Raw genomic sequence first — 22,285 nt, 5'->3', positions numbered from 1 at the left:
TGGGTGCCCCTTTTTCAGCATTGTTTCAAAATTGGCCAGAGACGTCCATATTTATACAGACTCCTTAAGACCCCGCAGTCAAGGAAATGGAATGGTGGTGATAGAAAAAAGAGAAGCAGCAGCCACACGCATACAAACCTGGGGAGGATCTGATGACTACTGGTGTGAGAGAAGTTTCCACTTTAAGGAGGGCATAAGCAAACACCTTCCTTATCTACCTGTGAACTCTTCCTTGTGGAAGAGCCCCATATGGCCAGGAGGCACGGGAACTCAAAGGAGGGGCCAGGTAGTGGGATGCTAGAGTATGGGTGAATGGTTGTGAGCTCACCCATTTGGTGGCTAAAGGAGGGAGAGGAAATAATTTGAGACAATGACCTCTGGGGTAGGGGAAGATAATCCAGCAGATACTGAATCTTCTGGTCAATTGCAGAAACAGTTGTACTCCCACTTGGAGGGACTCCAGAGGCCTTAGGGTGCTGGATGAAAGAGCTTGGTCCCCTCCCAACATTTGCATTCCCATCCGTCATCAACACAAAGGGTAACCTATCCACCTGATTGACCGCCCAAGAGCAGATTGGATGCCAGGGCTTCTGGAGCCACCCTGACCATCACTGCCCCACTCTGCAGCTCTGCCAAAATATGGGAGGTAACCAAGAGTGTGCCACCCAAGATAAAAGCTTCCATCTGATGATGGTTCAGCTGAAGTCGTGTTCTTAGTTGTCCAAATAAACAGTTTTCAACCTGGAGGCCAAGACATGCCAAAACACACCATTTCCAAGTCACAGCCAGCTCTAAATGGTGCCTAGTGGGCCGTGGCAGCCAGTGGAACTTTACCAACCCAAGGAGATGAGAGACCTTCATTCCCAGCTTACTTCTTGGTGACCCTGCTCAGGCTGCCTTCATAAACACACACACACACACACACACACACACACACACACACACACACACCTGGGCCACACACACACACACACACACACACACACACACACACACACCTGGGCCTTTGTTTTTCCAACTGTAAAATAGAACAGATCATGGTTCCCAAAGTATGTTCCCTTCATCATTGACATCATTTGAGAACTTGGTAGAAATCCAAATTCTCAGGCCTGATCCGATCGGCACTGACTCAGAACCTCTCCAGAAGGGCCCAGAACGTATTTTCACAAGCTCTCCACATCTCAGACATCTGTCTGTCCCAGATCAGTGGTCTGTCCTCTGTGGCTGGTCTTTAGGACCTCGTTTTCTGGGAAGAACTAGCCCTGGAGCTGGTGTTGGCCAGCCGACAAGCTGAGACTACAGGGAAGGCCGAGCCAGAGCATCATTCTGTCCCAGAGCACAGAGGGACCTGGGGAGCTGGGTCCAGAGACCTGGTGAAGACAGAAGCATGACAAGGGCTGTACAGGCTAAGGACCATAATGGCCTAATGTCCCTGCGAGGCGGCCTCCAATCCAGGTGAGATTCAGGTGACCTCTTCTAAGGGGATGGGGAGGTTGAGCAAAGCCAGCTCCCGGGCCTAGGATGTTCTCTTCCTCCTGCCTGAGACTTGGGTCCCTGAAGCACAGGCTCATTCTCACTGAAACCCAGGCCCCAAGTCTCGGGGCCTGTGAGTAAGGTACCAGGCCTGTGAGTAAGGTACCAGTGAGTTACTAGCACACAGAAGGAGGGAGATGGGGAGGGAGAGGGAGGGTCCCACGACACATCTGTCACAAATCACTGGGAAAGTCTCAGACCAAAACTCATTTCAGACCTGCACCTGAGCCTCTGGGCCTGTTTTGGGAAAGTTGACTAATCCTATAATCTGCCCACCAGGCAGTTTTTCTGCCTGGCTTCCAAGTGGGAGTGGGAGAGGGCCCTGGGACAACTGTCCCACCGAGGAATGTAGTCCCTTAAAGGGGAAAAGCTACCCTAGTTCCGTGTCATTTGTCCCACAGAGGGCTCCAGTTTAGGGGCTGTGGAGATAAGCATGCAGGGGACAAGGAAGGAGCAGGGGCAGAGGCAGTCTTGCCTCCTCAGTGGGCAGCAGGGCCAGCAGGCCATCTCTTTCAGGCATAACTACACAGGCCACAAGCAAGAAAACAGCCACATAGCCTCATGGGGACCTGGCTACACATGCAGAATCTCAGCCTCCCCTGCCCCACTGCACTGGAGCTGGCACTATATAGGATCCCCAGGTGATTCCAAGTCCTGGCCTGACATCTTCTGTCCCTCTCACTGCTTTGCCATTGGGGAATGGAATGAGCTCAGCTTACTCTCCCTGAACAGCCTGTTTTGATTCAAACAACTCAGATAAGAATGAGGAGTGTTCTCAGCGCATGCACCTACTCAGACTGTGGGGGACCCCTGTTTGGAGAAGAGAATGAGACCACTCAATGCAGTGATCTGGCACACATGCATGCACACGCAGGTACACACACAAGCATGTATTTTTTTACGCCCACTGAGACTTCAGCTCACCAAACCAACAACACAGAGACAAATGCAAATGAAGCCCAGAGCTTGTCCAGGTCATAAAGCAGCCAAGTTCCAAGGAAGCTGTGTGTGACCAGACTTGTCCCTCTGAAGCCATTTTCCTTTGATATCATCACTTCAGAGATGTGTTCACTTGATGGGGCGGCAGAGGAGGAGAAAGTGGGCATGAATTTTTTTTTTTTAAAGTCACACTTCAGAAGGAAGAAATCCTTTCTGGGTCCTACAGACAAAACAAAACTATAGTCTGTCAAACCTGAGCAATACCACTCTGCTACAGTAAACCCTAAGGGGTTCCCACCTAGCCCCTAACTTCCAGTGGTGTACGCAAGGACAAGTGACAATGCAAAGGGCGATTTTCTGGGCAGAGTGCTTTAGGCCAACTCCTTCCTGAGAATTTCTGGAGTGATAGAGCCCCTCCTAGCCCATCCCTCTTCCCCCCAACCCCACATCTCTTGCAGTCCACAGGCAGGAAAGGACATCCAACTGGTGACAAGCATGTGCTGTCTCTTTAAGAAAGTAGCCTGAGACTTTGTTTATTGGGAGATTTGTTTGGGTCTCAGTGGGAGGAAAGGAAGAAGATAAAAGCTGGTTGGGATACTAGAAAGAAAAAAAAGCCAGAATGCATTGAAAGCAAGATTAGAAAAGCCAGTCCAGAGAGAAAATTTATTTTTGCAACTAGGATTCCACTTCCCTGAGGACAGTTTCCACTGAGCAAGTTAATCACCAAATGCGCCAATGCGTAGGTTGGGTCAGACAGAACTCCCTGAGTGAGTCCAACTGAGGGAGACCTGGATCCTGGCCCTTCAGGCCTCAGGCAGAGCCAGCATAGGAGTGGAGGGGCTGACACGGAGGCCTCTTGGGGAAGAGGGGTTACACTGAGGTGGAAGGAGGACAGTGTTGGGGTGGCCCATCAGAAGCCAGAGACAAACCCCAGGTATTGCTTCAGACTGCAGGACAAAAGCTCTCAGACTGGGCTCAGTGTGTGCGCTTCAGGGCACCTCGGAGCCCTGCCATCACTTTGTCCTCGTTTGTGGTGCACGCCTATGCATGCAGGTCTTCAGGAGTCCTAAGAGAGAATCCAGAGGATGGTGGGGACCAGCAGGAGGATTCTGGTTAAGGTCGGGCCCAACTCAAGCCCCGTGAGGTGTGAAGTGGGGCTACAGGGACCCTGTGCTTTAGGTGTGCTGATGAATCTCTCTCCTGGGGAGTGGGGCACCTTGATCTATGACCAGGCAGAGAGGCAGCACACTTGGAGCTGTCACTCTAGCGGCTGTGACTAGAGCAGCCAGGCCTGGGAAGATGGAGATTTGGGGGTAGCTTTGCCAGAGTCCACAGTCCAGAGACTGTACTTGGCTAGCTCACGGTAGAGTGAGAGTTGCACACACCCATTCCTCCTTTCGACCCAGCCCACCCAGGACAGCAGTACCCACTGAGACATGGGTCTGCCCACATGGACTCTGTGCACCTTTGCAGGGACAGCTGGGGGCTGTGAGTCAGGCTGAGAACACTGGGGCAGGCAGAGACAATCCTCTAGGGACAGCTGGGCCTGGGTGTTCTTGGAGCTGGTTCCCAGAATGTCCTTTCATATCATGCGGACTCGGGGAATAGCCTGTAAAGGGATTGTTCCATCCAGGCTGATTCAAGCTCCAGCTGCCCAGCTCTGCAGCACCTCCTAGTGGTGAGCACCAGGTGTGGGACAGAGACCAAGCAACTGTCGGACTGGGCAGTAACACCTCTGCCCTTTCATACTCCCACTCTCCAAAGACCCTAGGTCTCCACTGCCAATCTCACCAGAAGAGCACCTATTTAGGGGAAAGCTGCAATCTGTGCCATCCAATCCCATGAACCAGAACAATGAGTTCAAAAACTCAGAAGGAAATCTGCAGCCTGTATTTGACTTGCTTTCTGCTGGAGTAGCTGAGGGCAGTTGTAGAACCTTGCCTCTCTTGTGGGAAGGGACTGTACCCCAGATCCCTGAGTATCCCTTGTAGCTCTGATCAAGTACTTATTTGTCAGGCACATGGACAGACTTGTGCCTGTCTAAAGGCTGGGAGGATGGACAGTATCTGGGACTTTGTCTCTGACAGTCTTTCTGTGACTTTGTGTATGTGCGTGTGTGGTGGTATCGGAGTTTGAACTCAGGGCTTCATGCTTGATATGCAGGCATTCTACCACTTGATCCACTCCATCAGTCTGACAATCTTCCTGTTTGAGCTCTCCATCCCATGCACGTCAGAAGGAAGAAGCCTAAAGAGACTGTAGCTGTCAGAGGGAGGCCGAGGGACTTTGGGCTATAGCCCCTGGAAAGCAGAAGCAATAGTAAAAAAACAAAAACAAAACCAAAAAAACCCCATCTGGGTCAAATCAAAGTTGCAAGAGCCCCAGAAATCTTTCCACAGTGCCCGGCAGGAGCTGAGCTAAAGTGTCCCTGGCTCCTACCCTCCAGCCCTGGCTTTCAGGATGCCCCTCTCCAGCCAGCCTCTAGCTCCATAAACCAGTCTTTGTGTGTGTCCAGGAGGAGGAGAATGGACTGGGGGAGGGGAGGAGGACCTATTTATCAAAATAGACCTCCTGAATGCTTTTAAGGGCCTGCAGTTGGATGAGTAAATATTTTCCCTTTCAGATGAAAGGTGCAATCATCACCGTTTTTTAATTACTTTAATTAGAAAAGATTGCCTTAATCTTTTACTTATCTGTACTATTGTGGGAACTGCCAGAAAATGAAATGCAAGGAAAACAGGTGGAGTTTGACCTTTGCTCTAGGCATCTTGAATTTCTTCTGGGCTGGTAATTAAGAAGAATCAAGGGAAGTTCCTTGCAGAATCTAGGAAACACAAACACACACAGATACAAGGTCTCTCTCTCTCTCTCTCTGCCCCCTCAGACGCACTCTCTTAGGCACACCCGTGCATGGAAGGAAAAATGGACCCTGATATGGCAAACCAGAAAGTTCCAGCTTTGAGAGCAGTGTTCCTACTTCCAGCCTGAGAGGTGGCTTAATGAGTTTCCAGGGTGGCCTAAAATGATTAATTAAACAGACAGCCTCCCCCCAACCCCTCCTCAAACAACGGAAACCATAACGATCTGTTTGGTGAGGGAGCGGCAGGGCCCCTGACTCCAGGGGCCGTTGAGGACGTGGTGTAAGAACAAGGAGCCCCAGATAAGGATGATAACAACAGCCTGTAACGGCCACCAAGACTCATGCTACCCAAGCCTCACTGGCAACCCTAAGGAACAGCCTTCCTCTACTCCTGGTTTCTGGGCTTCCTGTATCTTAGCATTAGCCAGGCCAAAGGGCACCCTTGGCAAGATGGTGAAGAAAGCAAGTTTGTCTCTGGTCTCCTTCCATGTCGGAAGCCCTATCTGTGACCATTTCTACTGTGCAAGCCTTCCTGGGCTCCTTGGTGAACTCTGGGAAGGGATTCTGGAGTCTGCCTAGGTGCCCAGACCCACAGGCACGGAGTACAAATGGCAGGGACAGAGAGGAGAGTAGGAGGCTCACCCATGTCTGGGGACCTGATCTGGCTTTCCAGTTGCCAGGGCCTTCAGAGCCCAATAGACATGTGTCCAGTGCTTCCAGAGGTTGGAGATACAATAAGTGAGCAGTGATGTAAAAGACTCCTAGTGTCCCAGACCTCTGATGGGGATCAGATTTGTTGCTCTGGGGCAGGGGACCTCCTGAAATCCAGGAGATGACTGGGTAAGAGCAGGGCTCAGTCTCAGGGAAGCTTCCTCCCAGGGTGCCTGTTTTCCAGAGACACCTCAGTGTTCTGCATCTGTAACCACAGCCAGCAGCTTCTCAGAACATTATGGATGTTTCTCTTGGAAGGTGCCCCGAGGGTCTGGCTGGGGTGCTGAACTCCGGATCTTCATTCTGACAAAGGGCTGGCCTTCATTCCCTGATAATCACTCCTCAGAGACTGGGACAGAGCAGAAACACCTAGCTGGGGGTCTTCAGACTGCCCTGCACCCTGTAAACACACCTGACAAAGGGCATAAGAGCTTGCAAGCAGGCCCAGACCCTGCAGCCTAGAATGGCAGGAGGAGATGAAGGTGAGAAGCAGGTGGGGCCGCCAACACTGTTTTCCTTTCTGAAGCCTCCAGGTGCTTGGGCAAGATTTCCAGCCTAGTGTTTATGGCATCTGCAGCCACCTTCATGTCTGTCGGTACGTGTGCCTTTCTGTACGGGTGTCTTTCTGAACGGGTGTCTGTGCGTGTGATCTACCTGTACGTCTGCTCATGCCTATGGCATCTGTCTGTGTTCATACGTGTGCCTCTGAGAAAAAAAATCTTTGGCCTCTTCTTTGTGTGACTACTCCCACTTCAAAACATTCACTAAAATAAGCCTGCTGGAAAAGCTTTAACAACCTTTTTTTTTTTTCTCTGTCCCTGGCATGGGCACTAACACCAGCGGATCTCCATGGTCAATTTAGGAAGCTTGGGAAAATATTGCTCATAATTAAAAGTCTAGAAGGGCCTCAATTAGAGCAGTGTTCACCCTGCCAGGCCTGGTCCCAAATCCCACTCGGCGGCATTCCTGTCTTGGCTGGAAAGGCCTTTGATTTGCACCAAATGTTCAGTGGCCATGATAGACTGGGCCCTGGTGCTTCCTACCTTGCCAGCTGCTCAGGGCACAGCTAGCTTTGGCTCCAAGGCCAGAGACCCAACCCCACACTTGGGCTTTGTCAGCACAGGACCAGTTTTCATCACCGCCTGACTTCCTAGCCCCTCTGCAATCCTGAGTTTCCCTTTTGAAAGAGGCAGAGCTCCCTACCTGCCAGACAGATGGGGACTACCTCCAGCATCCCTCCCCAGCCAGGGCGGTAGTGATCGGGCTGAGTTACAGGCTGTGGTCAGTGCTGGAGGGAGGGTGAAGTTGAGGGTGTAGCAAGTGTCACCCCAGTTACCCTTCTTATTCACAGAGGCCACCTCCATCTGAACAGAGGCCTGCTTGGAGCTACAAGCCCCTCAAGAAATGCAGCCGGAAGACTCCAGGCCCTGGAGCGCACTGGGCCTAGCTAGGAGGGCCTGGTTGGGAGGGCCATGAATAGCATAAACCTCTGCTTCTTTACTTCCCAGCTAGTAGACCAGGCCTGGGTTGTCATGTCTGCCCTTCCTGTTGGTGGGGGTGAGGCAGCCAAGGACAGAAGCATGGAGCAAAGGGGGGTGCCTCCCTCTGGGGGCTCAGACTCAGGCAGGCACCCTCCTGGGTGGGCAATTCTGAGTCAGCTCTGGAGCCGCATAGGCACACTCACATTCACTTTGGCAAGCGCAGTCACACTGGCTCACACAGATGTGTACTCATGTTCTCAAGGCACACACATAGCCTGTGCCTGCCAATGGGTCTTCAGTGTCAGTGTCCCAGGTCACAGCCGCCCACACGCACTCACATTCCTTACCAGCTCATAGTAGACACCACTCATAGTCAGTGAGACACACATACCCCACCACAGAGCCTGCAGGCTCCTGCAAGCCCAGGATGCCTTTTGGGCTTCTCCAGTCTTGGCTGGCTGCCTCCAGCCCCTCTTGGAGTAGGGGAAGAAACTGCAGGCCTGTGTCAAGCCCCAGCCCACCAACCACACCTTAGAGGTATGGAGCAGAGTAGGGAAACACTGTAGGGGGAGCAGCCTAAGTGTCCCACCCTGCCTGTGGGTCTCTGTTGTTGGCTAAGAGAGGACCTGGTCCCAGCAGCAGAAGAGCAATGGCAGGGGAAGGGTTACATGCTAACTAGAAAAAACAATTACTAACGGGAAAGGCAGCACATTCCAGCCCTGCTTAGCTGGGCCGCCAGGGCCCGTGGGTGGTTCTTGGATTATGCATTTCCTTGAAAACAAAAAGGAGAGTTCAGGGCAGTTCAGCTGTGCCCTGAATCTCACTCTAGGCCTTTGTCTGCAGCCCCTTCAGAGCCCTGCGTGCCTGCACACACGCACACACAGTCCCACTGGCCTGGCCAAACATCCACTGGGAAAGTGAGAACATTAATACTGCAAAAAGCCTGCAAGTAATGCAGAGGCAGGTTGAAAGAAACGAAGAAAGCCCAGGAAAGAGGAGCAAGTCTCCCTAGGCAGGTGAGGCTGTGGAGACATTCATTCTCACCACAGCTATGTGGAGCCACTGCTCTGTTTCAAGCACCCTGCCAAGTCCAAGGCTTAATCTTGAGGGGTTCACTGTCCAAAAGACCTGGTCTCCCCATTTTGCCAGAACAGGGTCTTCTACCCTTCTGTCTCAGGTCCCAGCACACTATGATTCTGCAAAAAATCTGGTCTCCTGATACACTGATTTTCGTATTCATACTAAAGTGTGGGTAGCTGAAAGGTTAGAGACCCTCCCAGGGGGAGGTGGTGGTGCCTCTCTGTAGAAGGAGGTAGCAGGCATCTTGCCATAAACACCGGAACAGAATGTAATAGCCTCTTATGTCTGACCAGACATGTTCTTCTCGTTAGTATGGGCTCCTCTGACACCCCGCCCACATTCACACCCCAAAGCCCTGTGAGAAGCAAAGAAAGCATGATGGTCCCCTTCACAAATGGGGAAACTGAGGCTCAGGGGATTCAAGACCTTGTTCAAGCCATTGCACAAGGCTGGAGCTCTGTCCCTCTCCTCAGCTTTCTGAGTGGCTGACTCATTCCATCTTTTAGGCCTCAGATTAAATACTGTCCCTTCTAAGAAGCCCTGTGTGACCATGTGTCTAGAGCAGGCCACCCATCAGCCTCCCTACTCTTCCCCTCTTGATGCTTACTGATTTTGTACATATTTACTTCCCATCTGTCTTCCTCATCAGAGGAAAGCCCTAGGAAGGGTTTGACTCTCTTTTGTCTGCAGTGTACTCCCGCACTTAGCATAGTGCCATGCACACAGTAGGCACACAATAAATATTTGTAGGATGAATAAGAACTGAGTGGCCACTGGCCCCCAGTGGAACCAGGTCTTAAGCCCAGGCTCTTGACATTAAGGTCCCCACTTAGTCTGTGGCTGCTCTCCTCCATTGAATTCGCCCCCCTGACAGAGAGAGGAGGGCCCCTAGAGCCTCCCCCTTCTAGACCTGGCTATCCCTGAAACTTAAAAAAAAAAAAAAATCAGATTCCACAGTTAGGCTGCATGTTGATTCTAAAAGACCAGATGCCCGGTGACAGGGTGTGCCAGAGGACAGCCCTGAAGGGGACCTCAAAAAACAACCGGCAGAGCTGGCAGATGTATACCATTTAAACACATTTGTTCACTTCTCCACCCCACAGACACCTCCCAGGTACTGAGCCTAGGTCAGTACCTAGGAACTGAGGCTAGAAGAGCCATCTGTCCTTGCAGTACACCTAGACTTTTAGGGGAGGGTCAAAACACCAATGCACTGAAGCCTACTGAGACCCAAGGTAGAGTACAGTCAGTACTCTAGGAGCTGGGGATATGAGGAACAATTCACAAGGAGGCCAGACCAGGATGGGGCACAGGGAACAGCATGTGCAAAAGTAAGAGAAAGCCTGGGGCCCCTGGGATGCAGAAGGTGTTCACTGAGCCTGGATCAGAATGTCTGGGCAGGAGAGGAGCCAAAGAAGGGGATGGAGAAGGCTAGAGCTATGTCACAGAGGGAAAGTTTGCTGGCCCAAAAAGCCAGGGCTTCATAGGATACGCAGTGGAGAGCCTGAAAGACATAAGCAACTTGGCTGTACTGGCAATGTGCAGAAAGTAAGACTGGACAAGTTAGGAGGCTAGGATCACAGCCCAGGACTGATGGCTTGAACCTAGGGCTAACTAGGGGTAGAGATGAGGGCACAGAGGTGAAAGGCATTTAGAAGGGAATGGGAGAGGCTTGTGGTGAACTGACATGAGTAGATAAGGACAAGGCCATTGTTAAGAATGGATCTCAGGATCTGGGGGCATGGCTCAAGTGGTAAAGCATCTACCTGGCAAGCATGAGGCCCTGAGTTCTGACCTCAGTACCTTCAAAAATACGAATTCCAGAATTTTGGTCTGTTCAGCAGAGTAGAGGGTGGTAGGCAGGAATTCGGGGAGAGGAGGATATGTTGACCTTGGCCATACATCCTGCTGGCTGGTAGGGGTGTGGGTCTGGAGAGGAAAGCACAGGGCTGGAACTTTGGAGTAGTCTCAGTCCAGACATCAGTGGGCCAGGGAGAGGCTAAAGTAGGGTGACTGAGAAGAGTGAGCAGTATGGAGTGTATCCTCCTCTAAATCAAATCCTAGCATGATTCAAAACTCAAACCTATTTCCCTCCCACCCCCACTTTGTGTGAGAGAGCACTCCAGCTGTCAGAAGAGGGCAGCTTGCACCGGGCCTTGAAGAGGATAGGTTATGATGGGTGGAAATGGGAAGTAAAGGTGCAGAGACAGGACTGGGGCTATGGGGGAACACATACCAGAACTGAAGGGGCCTCCCTAGCCTGGGCCCAGCACAGCTCAGTGGCCCTTGAGAGTCCTGGGAATAAGGGCTGGATGCTTAGTGTGACCTCCCTTTGTGCTGGAGGACAGACCCCACAATACTGTAACAAAGCAGCCACATGTTACTGGGGCTCCCCTCCTCAGGGGCTGTCACTCCAGGACCTGCCAGGTTCAGCCCAGGGGTTAAGATCCAGACTGTGGTTCTTTCCACTATAGGGTGAACAGAAGCAAATGTCTAGGGAACAGGGAGAAGCACATACCCAGCATTGAGCTGGGCATCATTTCCTGCTCCCTTTCCTTTCTTTGGTGCTGAAAAGAGAATTAAGACTTCCCACTTCATTTTCCTCTTTGCATTTTGCAGGACACACACAAGCTTGCCCAGCCAAGGTTGCCATGGTCTTCAGGAATCTGTCACCAATTCTTAGCTCCTTTCCAGAGACGCTCAGTAGAGAGAAGAAGTCCTTCTGACTCTCACTTACTTCCTACCCGCCTCCTAACCAGACTCTAGCTCATTTTCCCCTTTTACCTCCAGCCCAAGAAACCCTGTCCCCAAAATTTCTTGAAGAAGGTGCAAGTCACAGGGCTGTGAAGAACCAGACATGGCTGGTTTATCTCCCTTGGAGCTTCTAATGCCAGCCACATTCCCAGTGGCCAGCTACTGTCCCATTGGCCTGCGCCAGCCAACCTCAGGTGCCCAGTGATGGCCCTATCCTCTTTGGGACCCTTGCCCTCCCCCTGCTCATCTATCTTGCATTTCTGTTTCTCATATTTCTTCCCTTTGCCTTCTTCCTCAGAGTAGACAGCCCATGCGTATATGGGGTACAGGGAAACATTCATACCTTGATCCTGGCCAGTGAGCCTGCCTATGGAGGTGGAAATCATCACAGTAATGAACATGCTGTTACTAATGGGGTGGAAGTGTGGAAAAGGTGCACAACCCAGAGCCACCTAATAGACCAGCAGCTGAGCCATGAGGCCCCCAGGAGAAAGGCCATTCTTGGGGTCTGGGACAGAGAGAATCAACCCCTTGTCCTGAAGTATCACAGGTCCAGGGCACAGCATGTTTGTCAGTGTGGGGGAAGTGAGCACGGGGATTCCTGGGGAAGGGTAGAGTCAAGGACAGAAGTGGATCTCACCAGGGAAGTGGGGTAGCCAAGGGACAGCCCCCGGAGGCCTGCTGAGTCACAATCCTCCCTCCCTCGACATTAATCTCTCACCCTCTGCCTTCATGCAGAACTCAGCCTTGGTCAACAGGGTGGGAACCCTTGCACGGCCTAAATCAGGGAGGCTAGAGCGGGGAACCAGCTGGCCACCATCCTGTTCCTCTGGAGCCACTGTCTTCAGCCCAGACCTCCAGGTATGGTTTGTTTCCTCCTTTTCAAAGGCTCTGGGGGTGTTCAAAAGCCAGAGCATCTCATTTCCAAACAACCGCCTCTTCCCAGAGGCAGAGGAGGAAAAAAAGAGATCTTCACTACAATGCCTCTACCTCTGCATTTGCACCAGACTGACCCATTGGGCTCTGCCACCTCCCCAAGTAGGGCTTTGTTGCGGGGGCAGAAGGAGTGGGTGCAGTAAAAAGGCATGAGTTTGGATTGAGTTAAGTTGAACTGATGTGTGTGACCCTTTGGTCTTCCTGCTTTGGGCCTCTGTAGAATGAGGATTTGGGATAAGATCAGTGGTTTCAAACTCTGCTCCCAGAGCCCAGGCATTCTATGGGGAGACGAGAGCACAGCATTGCTGAGCACACATGCATGTGTGCACATATGCACACTCATATACACAGCCGCCCTTGCAGCCCTACCTACGGAGAAGGCGCAGCTAGAGGAATTGACTTGCCTCTCCCTCTGAGCCCTGCCAACTCCTATGGGCCAACTCTATGGACTCTTCAAGGTGACTTCAAAGAGCTTTGTCTAGAGATGAAGACAATGAATCTGTTTTTCAAATATTTGGGGCCTGCTAAAGACCAACACGTTTTTTTAAGTATCTATAATTTGAGGACAATTTGATCCATATGTTTCTGATTCCCTTGCACTTAAATCATCAAAATATTGATTTTTAAAAGTCATTTGATGGCTAAGGAACCTTTTTAATAAGCTTTTAAAGCTCTTTAAACCCAGAGCCTGGAGCCTGTGCCAGCGCCCTGGCTGTCCACTGGCCAGATCACCCCACTCCCCTCCCCCAGGTCAGGATTATTTGGAGCTGAATCTCCCCTCCCCTCTTCAGGCTCCTCCTGTCTGGCCTCCCTGCCTCCCCCAGAATGACCCAGGGGTCCCAGTGACCTCCTGCTACCCTGGCGGAGGGGCCCACCCTCATTTTCTCTTCACAGACCTTTCTTCTTGTGCATCCGAAATGCACCCTTCAGACACAAACCAAGAGGGCAACACGATTTTTTGTCTTAAAGGCTGCATGATATTTTATCATAGAAGCTGATTTAACCAAATGTCCTACTGAAGGACATTTAAGTCATCTCCCACTTGCCACTGACGGCACACTTTTTTTTTTTTTTTTGGTGGTACTGGGGTTTGAACTCAGAGCTTTGTGGTTTGTGCTTAACTACTTGAATCGTGCCTCCAGGCCAAGTGACTCTGGCTATTTTGGAGACAGGGGACTCTCCAACTATTTGCCCAGGCTGGCTTCGAACTGCAGTCCTCCCAATCTCAGCGTCCCAAGGAACTAGGATTATAGGTGTGAGCCACCAATGCCTGGCTTCTTAAAAAAACAAAACCAAACAAAATTTCACTATGTAACTCAGGCCAGCCTTGAACTTGAACTTGAGATCCTCCTGCCTCAGCCTCCCAAGTGCTGGCATACACAGGCATTCATCACCATGCCCAGCTATGCGCATTTCTGATCATTTCCTTTGGATGAATTTCTAGAAGTGAAAATACTGAGTCAAAGAGCATGCACACCTGTAAGTCTCCTTACACACAGGTGTTTACACCACTTTTCTGAAAGATTGTACCAACGTATGCTTCCATACCCTCCCCGTACTCTGAGTGGAAGTCACGATCGTCACTCACACGAGGCCTCCTCTGAGAGCGTAGGCACACTCTAGCATAGCTGCTAAGGAGGCTCTGGAAGAAGCAGAAAGTACCTGAGCTTGAATCCAGTTCTTCTCCTTACCAGTTGGGAAGGTTTCTTATTCTGTTGCTCTGTTTTTCCATGCATCATCTGGGGTTAGTGATATCACCTGACCCCTTGGTTTAGCATGGAGATTAAATGAAATCATCTTCACAAACTTAAACTCCTTGGAATAGTGCCTGATGTAGAGCTCGTGTTCAATAATGATGGCTGGCATCATTTTCCTTTATGCTTTTCTTTCAACCCAGAATGTTCTTCCTCCTGTCCTTCATCTCTTCATCTGACCGACTTCTGCCCACACTTCAGGGTCCCATTCAAATGTCTTGCCCCTTGTTATGTATTCCTACAGCTCTGCCCCTTCCATAGGCTACCTACGTGTGCCGCTGCTATCCTTATATTTAGGGTCTATCTTTCCAACTGAGAAATAAGCCCCAGGAGGGTAGAGTTGGGGTTTATCTCATTCCCAGAGCCTCCTACAATGCATCCTCCATACTCTAATGCTCAATCAACTTGTGTTGAATTGAGCAGAGTTGAACTGAGTACCCTGCATTGGCTGGGAATGATGTGATCCATCTCTTCCAAAATCTCTATTCATCCACAAAGGGCAGAGACTTGCCAATTGAGGACAATCAGAAGAGTGTGCTGAGGCTCAAAAGGCAGATCCTCAGGAAGAACTCTGAAATTCAGAGATGGCAGCATCACTGGGAGGACTCCACAGTACATCTAGGTAGATGTACTTGTCTGGTAGAAAAGTCCTGCTGCCACCAACCATGAATCAAAGCTCATTTTGTTATTTACTTTTGATTTGTTCTTTTACTTTCAGATAACTTTTTCTTATGTTTTCAACCAGAAGAGACTGTGCCCCTTCTTCTGTGGTTCTGTGCTGGACTGATAGGTCCCTAAATAGACTGTCACTGAGGTTCAAGCTAAGAAGTGCTCTGAGAATCAGAATAAGCCTTACCCCAGCACTCACCCACTCCTGTATTTTTCTCCCTGTGACCCTTTCTGTCATTATCATTCATTCTGGAAGGGACTATTACAACCTAATTGCTCCTGGGAATATGTATGCATGTGTATGAGTGTGCACACATGCATGTATGTTGGTGTGTGTACATGTATGTTTAGAGTTTAAGTTTCTGGAGAGCAAAGATCATATGGTGAGATTTCCCCGAGTTTCACACAGATCTTACACAGAACCCGGCACAAAGCTACTATTCCCCGTTTACACATGAATGAATGAACAAATGCATGAATGAAGGAACACAAGCCCCAAACTCCCCATCCCCTGTCAGGCTGTGCTCTGGGAAGAGGGTTACACTGGGAACCAGGAGTTGTGCATTTGCAATGCCATAGGTCTGTGTGACACGGGGGTACTCGCCCCTTTCTGTTCCTCAGTGTTCATCATGTCTTGTGAAAGTGTTGATTCTAAGGTTCTTTCTTGCTCTGGGGACACACTGGTGTCCCTCCCTCTACAGAGCCTGCTCTCTATCACCAGCCCTACTCAGCCCCTCCAGACACAGAACTCATCAGACTTACACAGGCACCCAATCTAGTGGGGGACTTTCTGTTCCCCCTCCTCATGGGTCTTGGGGCTATTTTGTCAATATTCTCCAGGAACAGATTAAAAACACAGTGGCTTTTGCTAAAGCCCATTGGGCAGGTCTCTGGGAGGACACGGATTAAGTTCATCTCTGTTGATCTCCCCTCTAGTCAAGGCTGTCTGGGAACCAGCTTCAGATTCTCTGGGGTTGATCCTCTGTCATATGTTTCCATTACCTTTGTGTTACCCTTGCGCCATTTTTAGTGTTCTCTTTGGAGAGCCTTAGCAAAGCAGAATAAATTCCAAACAAACAAAGCAAATGTGGGGCCAGGCTAATTTTAAGCAAATTCCCTGTTTCAACATTCTCCACATGAGAAGGAAAAGACCCTTCTAACTCCTGTGCCTGCCTGAGCACCTCTGCCAGACCCTCACATCAGACCTGAAAGTCACTCCTACCATTCAAGAGCCAGGAAGTCGCAAAAGGCCTCAGCCAGCTTCCCCGCCTCCCAGCCCTGGAGATTTGTAGGCTTTCCAAGCTGATGGTGATGAGTTTGTGGATCGATTCTCAAAGGATTATCTGGATTAAGAAGGGTCACCTAGAGGTCAGCATGTCTGGGAGGACCAAGTCTAATTCCACACAGAAGAGGTGGGCACAAGGTTCTCTGTCTCCAAGTGACCCTTTCCCTCTTGGAACTGCTCATCTACCTATGGGAAAAAAGTCTGACTCCTGTCAACAAGGTCTTACTCTGCACTCTAAGAACTCCTTCTTGGGCTCTGAAGCACCATTACTTTTGAACCCCATAGAAATGGGAATATGAGCCTTCTATAGAGTGAATGATGCTTTTAAGAAATTTATGAGATTTTTTTTAATCCAAGTTTTAAAAATCCTGATGTTCCAAAACAGGAGAACACTAATGTTTTAATGTTCAGACAGGACACTATTTTAAAAACCAGATCGTTGGAGTTCACAGCCAGTTGGAGGTTTGAGTTATTCAGGGATTGAGTGACAAGATGTTGATATTAAGGCTGGCACAGTGTATGAATCCCTTGCAGTTTTTGGCTATATCTACTTCCAACAGGACAGGATCTAAGAACAAAGATGGTAGCCTAGTCACTTAGCTAGGCCTGTTACCAACTCATAAGAAGAGGGCTCATGAAATCCCGAAAGAGTTGATGTTATCATTGCTAACACCAAAGGCAGGACATTGAACCAAGGAATTAAGTGCTTCTGAAGGTTTTTCTGACTTTACCTTGGGAATTTCACATGCTCCTTCTATGTTGTTTGAAGATTCAGAGGTAGTCTCAATAGAGGACTGTGTATGTGTGTGTGTGTATGTGTGTGTGTGTGTGTGTGTGTGTGTGTGTGTGTGTGTTTGTGGCCTTAAACTCTCACTCCTCCTGCCAAAGGTTCCCAAGTGCTGGGTATAGAAGTAAGCTTGACAGAGGACATTTTGAATATGCATTGATGTCTTTCAGAGCTCTTTAGTGACATCCAGCAAAACTAGCTTACCTGTCATTACAGCAGTGGAGTGGGACATCCCTAGTAGGAAACACAAAGTTGAATGACTTTTTAATGATGGTCTCCAATAAAGAAAGTCTTCAACAAATCTGAAAATAAACATGCAAACAAAAACAAAACTAAGAGGACGCGTTGATGCTCCCTCACAGAGGATAATTGTAAGATGCACTTGGAAGTTTTCAGCTGGGCCTTGAGGTCTCAACTCCCATTCATGCCCCACCTTTGCTGTTTTGCCAAGACTTTGTTGGCAGGTAAGGTATGTACCAGAGAAGGCTTCCATCAGCTACAGCCCTCAGGCCAATCCTGGCTCAGGCTTCTTTGGTAAATAAAGCTTGTTGGCTCACAGTCATGCCCATTTGCTTCTGTACTGTCTGAAGACCGTGTGGCTCATAACGCCTCGAATATTGACTATCTGGCCCTTCATAGAAAAACTTTGGCACTGCCAAGATGGATCATTTTGGTCATATTAAAAGTTCCCCCTGAGTTGGGGGTGTGGCTCGAGTGGTAGAGTGCCTACCTAGCAAATGTGAGACTCTGAGTTTCACAAAACCCAGTACCACAAAAACAAACAAAAGTTCCCTAAGGTGGCCACTGTAATTCTAGATTATTCTTGGTGGAGTTGTGCTGTTTTATGAGACACGCACAATAAGTAGGTTAAAGTGAGAACCCTATAAAGTGGGCATCAAGCATGGCGGAGGGGTGGGCTCAGACTTAGATCCCCTTGAAACTGACAAGTGAGCCAAATGTACTGTTTCTATGCCTCCTATCTCTTAGGTATCTCCAACTACAGACCTCAAGAAAATGGTGTTTGGACATTTTGTCTCCCAAATCAGCTCTCAGGGATACTGCATGAGGATGGAGGAAAAGCAAGGCTTGACATTTTTAGATGGAGAGACAAGACAAAGTGCATCTTCTGAAGGCCCCCAGCCTAGAAAGACCTTCAACTACTCAGTTCTCGGGATTGCCTGTGGCCATGGATTTATTAGTGCTCATCTATTGACAGGTCTGGGCCCATTCCTCCTCCCCATGGACAAACACAGTTCATGACAAAATGGGAGAACACACCTCTAATTCTAGTACTTAAAAGACAGGGGCAGGAGCATCACAAGTCCCAGGCCACCCTGGGCTGCATAGTGAGACCATGTCTCAAAAAACCAAACCAAACCAGGAGAAAACAAAGGTGACATTGGACGAGTAACATCTAAACCATGGAAAGCCCTTGCTCAGTTAGAGAATGCTGCTGTTAAATTGACTTTTACTGCCTGATTAGAGTAAGGGAAAACCCCTCAGATTTCTTGTTTATTTTGTTTTATTTGAGACAGGTTCTAGCTATGTAGCACAAGCTGGCCTTGAACTCAAAATCCTCCTACTGTCTCTTGAGTGCTGGAATTACAGATATGGGCCACTATACCCAGCCCCACAATTCTTACATAACAGCTTGTGAGGAGCAATGAGTGCTTTCTACTTCATTGCTGTGTTGGGTTCAGAAGATCTTAGAGAAGGCAATTCAAGCCAGGGCTAGTACTGAGATTGCTAATTCCTAAGGAAGGGTGATTTTTTTTTTTTTTTTGTGGTACTGGGGCTTGAACTCAGGACCTTCACCTTGAGTCACTCTACCAGCACTATTTTTGTGAAGGGTTTTTCGAGATAGGGTCTCACGAGCTATTTCCCCGGGCTGGCTTCGAACTGTGATCCTCCTGATCTCCACCTCTTGAGTTACTAGGATTATACGTGTGAGCCACTGGCACCCGGCAGGAAGGGTGACTTGTGAGAAGCAAGGTTCTAAGCATAAAAGGGAAGTCCAATGGAAGTTACAGGACATTGCTGTTATCACTGTGTAACTGACAGCCTTGCTTGGGTTCTTCTTCTCCACCGTTGTACACAGTCATTACAGCTGTCACTTATTGGGCCTGGCAGCCTAGACCACTGAGGTCAAGTACACCTCTGGGCCGGTCACTTTTCACACCCCCTGTCATTCAAATCTCACAGCAGCCCTGTTCACTTACCATTTTTCTTTCCCCTTGATTGACAGACAAGGAAATTGAGGTACTTGCCCAAAATGTGGCAGCCAGTAAATGCCAGAACAAAAGACAGCTCTCCCCTTGCCCTAGCATCCTACCACCTCCCGTGAGTGGCTCCCACGATCACTGTAGCCCTCGCTCCCAGGCCTCCAAGTGGCAGAGCAGTGCCTCCTCAACATTCCCACATCCAGGGGCCATACGCCTTCTCAGAGACCTCTGCCCATTTCTCTCCTGCAGGACAGGCAAATTTCAAAGGGAAAACCATGTCATTGACTCATAATCCAATTAAACCTATCTTGGTTTTATTAGTCAATGACGAGACAAAAATGAAAAACCAAGGCATAATGAGATTCCATTACACACCCACTAAACAGAATAGCTAAATTAAAAGCAATGATGATACCAAGTGTTGATAAGAATATGGAGAAACTGGAGCTCTTATATATTCGTGGGACTGTAAGTTAGTATAACTAGTTTGGAAACCTCTTACCCCTATCTACTGAAACCAAATATGCACCTTCCCTGTTACTATATATATATATATATATATATATATATATATATGCCTCCAATAGACTTGTATACATATTCAAAATGCTTATAATAGCACCATTTGTCCTAGCTAAAACCTAGAAAACGTTCAAAATACCCAAAAAAGTAGAATGCGCAAATTGCAATATATTAATGGAGTATCATACAGAAACAAGAATGAATGAACCGTCATTTATACAACAGCGTGTATGAATTTCACCATGTACAAAGAATTCACACACAAGAGTATATGCTGTATGGTTCCCTTTATTTAAGGTATCAGCACCAGCCAAAACTGTCTTGATCAGAATGCCTGGCAGGGGGGACACAAAGACTGGAATGAGTTGAGAAGGGGACTTCTGGGGTCTTGGTAATGTTGTTTCTGGAGCCAGGTACCAGACACAGGTATGCATCCCTTAAGAAAATTAATTGTCTCTTACAATTTATGTCCTATACTGCATGCATATTAGACTTAAATAAAAGTTTAAAAATATATATAAAGGCATATATCCCCTCCTTTCCATTCTATACCATCACTACCCAATAAAGTCCATTTTCAAGGGGAAGGAGTTACAGATCCAGAGGGCCTGTGTGTTACATACCATCATCCTTGGTTCCAAGGATGGAGGTTCCTAAAGTCTGAATTACCTAATCCATCCACACAAAAAGACTCATGCCTTGAAACTCACAGCTTTTGTCTTGCACTGTGAAAGTGATACTGGCCATCACAGGGCTTGAAACCAGACAGACCAGAGCTCTGGTGCTTACTTGATGTGGGACATGGAGCAAGTCACTTAGTCGCTCCTGTTTATTCAGACAAAATGACTGCCTCGCTACAGCTTACCCACATCTGATTCCTTCCCATCTATCTGTTTCCTTGTGGCTGAGCGTCCAGTGGGGTGACTTCCCAGCCTCCCTGTTGCCAGAACATGTTTGCCTTTCCAAACACTGAGCAGAAGTATGCCAGGGTACAGTGTTCTTGATGACATTTTCATGCCAAGCCTGGAGCCCCCAACTCTGGACAGCTTCAGGGTGAGGGACTTCTTGGGTGGCTTCTCTTAAAGGGGCTTAAAGGATTTGGCTCCTCACTTCCCCCCAGTAGGATTAAGAGAGGAGAACTGTTTTCCCAGACTTCAGGCCCAGAGCTGGGGAGGACAAGGCTTCAGGCACATTGGCTCACCAATTTTCAGGAGCACCTGCTTATGTAATTTTCAACAAGTACCTTTTCAGTACCTACTCATCCTAGGCACCTCACTGTGTGCTGGGGACATAATGGTGAACAAAACAGATGGCCTGCCTTGGCAGAGCTGACCACCTAATGACCAAAGCAGATCAGTATTGACAGTAAACTTCTTAAATCTCTGCAAGCAAGTCCCAGCTCTGTATTTTGAAACCCATCAATATTCCAAAGAGCCCTTCTGGAGACATTTGGGCTGTGTGGTTCAGAATAAAGTGAGTAATTAGCCTGCATCTTTCTCATGCAGACCCATGTGAACACATGGGTGTCTTCACTCCACAGGCAGCTTTCAGTCTGAGGTGGTTGATATGTGGCAAATGTTAGATTTGAGCAGCACAAGTTGTCACTCTTGAAGAACCACAGAGAGGGTCCTGTGCCAGTGAGTCAGCTTTGGAGAGGAGGCAACCCTAAAGGTGATGGGTTCCACGAAGCAGAAAGGATGGTAGATGGTCCACGAGAACAAGTCAAGGGCACTGCCTAAGTGGATAAGAATGCAAGCTGGGGGTGGGAGGATGAACTGCAATTGGTGGCTTTGAGGTCTCATCTGGGGGACCTTAGATTCCAGGCCTAGGCATTTGGACTGCATCCTATGGGTAGAGGGAGGTATCTGGCAAGGAAGTAATGTGACAGGGCAAGTGCTGTGGAATAACTTTGTCACCCATGGGGAGGATGGTGGAGAGGAGAAGACACTGAATGCAGCAAATAGAGGCCTAGCAGTTTCAGTGCATTCAGAGGCTTGTCCTGGCTCAGGGGAAGACCACTCTCTGCCTCCCAATAGCCATTTCCCTCTCTCTCCTCCTGAGTTTGTTTGAGGCAGCAAGATTCCCTCAAAGCTAGCTAAGATATTCATGTAACCCATTTCTGGCTGATGAGATGTATGAAGAACTTTATGGTAGGGTTTCTGGAAAGGTATTCTTTTCTTAATAAAAACATAGATTCAGCTGGTGCAAACTTCTTTCCCTACTTCCCTCTCCCAGCCCGGAACCCAGATGCAATGCCTGGAAGGGATATAGCAATTCATGACCATGAAAACAAAAGCCAAGTCAAAGACAGCAGAAGAGGAAGGTAGCAGGAGTACTGATTCTTAATGATTTTTTTGGACAGATGCCCCTAACTGGACTATCCATCTCCAGACTTCCTAGTAGGTGAGAAAAACAACCCCTTACTTGTAATTTCCTAACTGATATACATGTCAATTCTGAATCCCTCAAGCATATCCTGGTGCAGCTATAAAACCAAAAGCAAGCAGGCAGTCAAAACTAACAACCACAACCAATATATATATATATACCAAAACTGGCACAATAGCTCAAATAATAGAGTAATTTGTCATGGAAGTCCAGATTCCGGACTGCTCTGGGGACAGCATGGTTAGCTGCTCTCCATCATCAGGCACTGTGCAGTTCTCCATGGTTGGCTTTGTCCTCATTCTGGCTCTCTTCAGGGACCCAGGATGGCTACCATGGTACAAGGCACAATAGCAGCCAAGGAAGA

General features: G+C 48.8%; 1 long non-coding RNA gene across 1 annotated transcript; it reads left to right on the top strand.

Moving 5' to 3' along the window:
- The first annotated feature begins 1,118 nt into the window (after positions 1 to 1,118).
- Positions 1,119 to 21,855, top strand: LOC141414802 (uncharacterized). Its single transcript, XR_012439671.1, has 3 exons — positions 1,119 to 1,455; positions 12,097 to 12,219; positions 17,777 to 21,855. It is a non-coding gene; the product is annotated as an uncharacterized lncRNA (long non-coding RNA).
- Positions 21,856 to 22,285: the final 430 nt, after the last annotated feature.

Source organism: Castor canadensis, chromosome 12 (assembly GCF_047511655.1).
Source record: "Castor canadensis chromosome 12, mCasCan1.hap1v2, whole genome shotgun sequence".
Lineage (NCBI taxonomy): Eukaryota > Metazoa > Chordata > Mammalia > Rodentia > Castoridae > Castor > Castor canadensis.
Note: the sequence above shows the minus strand (reverse complement) of the source record. Positions and strands in the feature narration are given on the sequence as shown.